The 5,000-nt window shown below is 39.2% G+C and overlaps 1 protein-coding gene across 24 annotated transcripts in view; it reads left to right on the forward strand.

Annotated features, from left to right (window-relative positions):
- LOC143033873 (CUGBP Elav-like family member 4) overlaps nucleotides 1-5,000 on the forward strand; it is a 1,339,855-nt gene that overhangs the window by 1,000,588 nt on the left and 334,267 nt on the right. The window lies entirely within an intron of this gene.

Below are 5,000 nucleotides of genomic sequence, written 5' to 3' on the forward strand. Positions count from 1 at the left end.
CTATGTAACGACCGGGGCAACGACCAGGAGAATTAATGATGTAATTAGCGCCAGGAGGCCAGTGTTTGATCCAAAGGTGCTTTTCACATTCGCATTGATGTGGCCGTCCAGCCGTTTTCCTGCTAGTGCCTCTTCTGAGGAACTAGGGAGGACGAAGAAGAGAAACGAAGCTGACTAACCACTCCTTAAAGGCAACGACCGCCTTTTGGGTTGAACTGGGTTGTCAGGTATCGGACAGAATAACGTATGTAATGTGGGTTACTGGGTGAAAGTGGTTAGCATTGCTGACTATTTATAAGTCTCCGCTGTATGAAGAAAGTTTAACCTCAGCTTTACGACCCTTCGATATGTTGGGTTCTAAGTGACGCAAGACGATTTTATTCAGTTTTGAAGTGGGACTCATCCCCTCAGTTCAGTGAAATGGTCAGGTATTTGCTAAAACAAAAAGAGAAGAGTATGACACTGGACTCAAGGAGTCATAGCCAGAATGGACACTTGGATGAACTGAGAGTCGGAGGAAGGACGAAGAGGCCGCAAATCCTCAGGAAGGGCATGGTGTTGGGCACACGAGTCGAGGAACCGTTTGTGTTGGAGACGTCGTGACCGAAGCTGTCATGGGGGTTATCAAGCATGCAATGAGAATATTTCAAACTACGAGGCATAAATATATACACCCTCTCCTTCCGAAGGAGTGCTGTATAAAAGAATGATATAGACTCGTGGACAACAGAAGGGATTAGTTGATTCTCCACAAAAAAAAAAAAAAAAAAAAAAAAAAAAAAACCTCTTACGAAGTACATCGAGAACCAAGCAGTGAACCGGGTCTTTTTGATCACACCTAAACCTTTTTGAATCAGACCACTATCCTTCATTTTCTAACAGACCGTTCTTCACCTCCCACGAAATCCGATCCTGGGAGAGCAGATTGGGTGAGGGGGTGGAGGGGGGGGGGGAGTGGCTGAAAGATGAATCAAGTCGCCCAGTAGCAAGGATAATAAAAGAAGTGATGTCATATCCGGTACAGAAATAATGAATTCCCTGATAGTGTTTTGGTACATCATAAGAACCTCGCATCAGCAAGCGGCACAACATTTGATTCACTCATGGAGAGCAAGGACTATTCTGAATGAGGTCCCAGTGACTCCGTTCTTGATCTGAACGACAGAATTATTTGACATTTGCGAAATCTAAGTCACAGGGAAGGTCATGACAGAAAGGAATATTGGTAGAAGGTCAGTGGGGAGATCCTGTAGAAGATGGATGAATAGTATCAATAGGGAAGAGGCCAAACGCAGAGTATGGGAGTCCAATATATTTTACGTTTCGCCCAGCAGGGCTTCTTCAGAAATTTCTGAAGAAGCCCTGCTGGGCGAAACGTAAAATATATTGGACTCCCATACTCTGCGTTTGGCCTCTTCCCTACAGAGCTGTTGCAGTCATTGCTGCCTTTACTCGAATAGTATCAAACAAGACGAGGTGCTTCGATGGAGAATTCGGAAAAAGGGACAACAAGTATGCAGAATCATTTAGATCAGTGGTTCCCAAACTGTGGGTAAATTACCCCCTGGGGGGGAGGTAACACATTTTCGGGGGTAATGGAGGGCTGAAAAAAAAAATTGAAAATGAAATAAAATAAAATAAAATCAAGAAAACATTACGGTACCCGGCATTAGGATTAAGGTTAACTTAGTACGTATAATTGTAAAACTAAAAAAAATAAGGTTGGGAACCACTGATTTAGATAAACACCTAAGCAAGATGCTGTAATGACTATTATTTATTCTATATTATTTGTTTATTCATTTTTTTTATCATTTTTTCCGTTTGTTTATTATTATTTGTTTGATTCTCATTTATTATTAGTTATGTCAATTTATTATTATCTACTATTTACCTGTTTATTATCTAACTATGCCTATGCATTTATTTACTTTATTTACTATTTACATTATTATTGTTTTTATTTATTCATTTATTTGTTTATCATTATTATGATTTTTTCCGCATCCGACCTAGATATGGACCAAAAGGTCTCCTGTCGGCATGCTCCGCCTTTGTAATCCTTTGTAAATCCTTAGAACCAACAGCAACGGCTCAAGCACCACCGCAGTGAGTGATAACTAAGTATATTGCTGTACAATATCAAACTATACTCACGGGTTAGGAAAGTAGGTGGGATGATCGAGTGAGCTGGGGCGCTGGCATCTGGAGGCGAAAGACTAGAGGGATAGTGGTTCGATTCCAGCTTGAGGCCAACGCGCGGCGGTAGAAAAGGCAAAATGTATATCAAAATCCTCGAATTACGAGACAGGCACCAGTGCCTGGACGACTCACAGAGTAGGTAAAGGCTGAATGTTAAGAAAAGAAGAAATGTATACAGAAAAAGAGAAAGAATTTGAAATAGTTGTCAGATACAATGTTAACACCTCAACTACAATATGAATGACTAAATATTGTGTTATTTTTTAGCACTATTTGCTTTACTTTGATTAATTCAGTTGAGTGAGGCGTACATGTGTTGCAACGGCGGATGAATAACAAATACAATATGAATAGTAAGATACAGTTTACCACGCTTTTGTCTCCTCCGCCGCCATTTTGTTTTCTTTGGCGCCATTTTGTAATCTGGAAGAACCACATACGTGTGAAATTGATCTGAAAATGTCAAATATATTAAGAACATTGAGACTTGTAAAACTTTAATGCAATCTTGTTTATATTCTCGTCGTGTTATTTTCTCCTGCACCGCTCTGCTAGTCAGCCACACAGAAGCGAGGCACGGTACCGCGTTGGTATGTAAACATTACTGTAGAACGAGAATAAGAAGAACTGGTGCTGAAATGAGAATGGGAAATTGTACTACAAGGTAGGTTCGGTTTGTAGACGCAAGGGTTGGTGGTGGTAGGAGATTTACTAGCGTTCTATGTTTGTATCTACTTACAATGCAGCGTGTTTTGCTATGTAAAGCATGTTTGCTCATCCAGTGTTCATCTTGTTCAGTCAACATGTTAGCGCTCCGTTTTATTATTTATGCTTTGATGTGATTTACACCGAATTTCATTATGCCAGAAAACATGTTTGGCAAGATAAAAAGGAACAGATTCCAGGTATTGCAGACATTTTTTTCCCCGCTTGACATTAAAATAAAAACTCCTCTTGGAGCATAAATATGTTTTGGCAATTCGTAACATTAATGAATCTTGTTTTCTATTTCATATGGCACAAAAGATGTAGTTCTTTGAGTACTAGAGTATTGAGAATAGCAGATCGTCATCACATATACATACATATGTGTGTGTGTGTATATATTTATACATACATATATATATATATATGTATATATATATATATATATATATATATAAACCAGAATACGAATATTGCGTGTTTACCTTTCGTACTGCTGTGGTATTTATAACACTCACCTTTGAAGATGTGGTCGAAATTATATCTTTCACCTTTCCAAATATCACAAGAGGACGAGGCGACCACACACACACACACACACACGTGCACAAACACACACACATACTATACACACACACATATATATATATATATATATATATATATATATATATAGTATGTAATAATGTGTGTATTATGTGTATTTGAGTCATTATGATATAGAGGAACGAGCTATACTTGCATGTTCCTGTCTTTGGGCTACTACTGGTCAAACTTGGCCTTTTGTGTGGTGTATCATATCATATGCTTTCTCCAGTTCCAGTGTACGACATGGATCACTCTTGGGTAAAATCTCAACAACTTTCAAACCCATGACCTTCCTTTTCTGAATCCAATATCTTCCTTTCTTCAAAAATATTTTCTCTGTCTATTTTTCATAAATCTTAAATATCTAAGCTGGTATGTTTGTCAAGGACACAGGTCTGTAGTTCTTTGTGTGTGTGTGTGTGTGTGTGTGTGTGTGTGTGTGTGTGTGTGTGTGTGTGTGTGTGTGTGTGTGTGTGTGTGTGTGTACGTGTGTGTGTGTGTGTGTGTGTGTGTGTGTGTGTGTATGTGTGTGTGTGTGTGTGTGTGTGTGTGTGTGTGTGTGTGTGTGTGTGTGTGTGTGTGTGTGTGTGTGTGTGTGTGTGTGTGTGTGTGTGTGTGTGTGTGTGTGTGTGTGTGCGTGTGTGTGTGTGTGTGTTTTATACAATCTATGTACAATTTGAAATATTGTGATTGCATATGCGTGTATGTACATTTCACTCATATATAACCCACGTTTAAGTTTGAGATGTGATTGCATATAGACTGCGTATACAAAAAAAATATATATATATATGATGGAAAAACATTCAAATTTAGTAATGAAAATCCAATTTTGTATAGCTTCATATATATTCATCGTTTTTTTTGGGGTGGGTGGGGTTACATATATATAGACTCTATCGTGGGTGTTTGGCTAGTTGACTGCGTCATATCAGCGCTGCTAAACCCATGAAAGAGGACTCCGATGTGGCATTCAGCTGAAACATTCAAAGTGACATTTCAACGCCAACTACCAGCCACCTAAGCCACCTTGATCTTATCCGAAACGTTGTAGCGCCAGCTGGAGACGCAGTGACCATCTGGATCAGTCGGACTCTTCAAAAGCCTTCTGGTTTGTGCTTCACCCAAATGACCAAAGAACAGTTGGAAAGGGAAAGATTGTAACGCCACAGTATTCCTGAGTGAAATATCTTGCTGGGTGTTAATTTAGTAAACAGTACTCTGATCCCTGTAATCCAACCAGTAACTGTTGCATTGACATCGACAGTATGTATTTTTGTTACTGTGATATATCCCTTCATTTCTTACCCACCCACATGCGTACAACAACTATGACCTTTAACGTTTTCTGTTGACCTTATCTATTGCTTGCTTGTATAACACCTTTTTTGTTACATCACCAGCGCTGGCAAATTCCTCACTTAACTTAATCTCAATGACCTTACACTCTCCTTAATTACTGATGACAAATCGTTAACAATAAATTGATCAACAGCCGTATCCGA

The sequence above is a fragment of the Oratosquilla oratoria genome, chromosome 16, assembly GCF_046742065.1.
Source record: "Oratosquilla oratoria isolate Oo_2021 chromosome 16, ASM4674206v1, whole genome shotgun sequence".
NCBI classification, from domain to species: Eukaryota; Metazoa; Arthropoda; class Malacostraca; order Stomatopoda; family Squillidae; genus Oratosquilla; species Oratosquilla oratoria.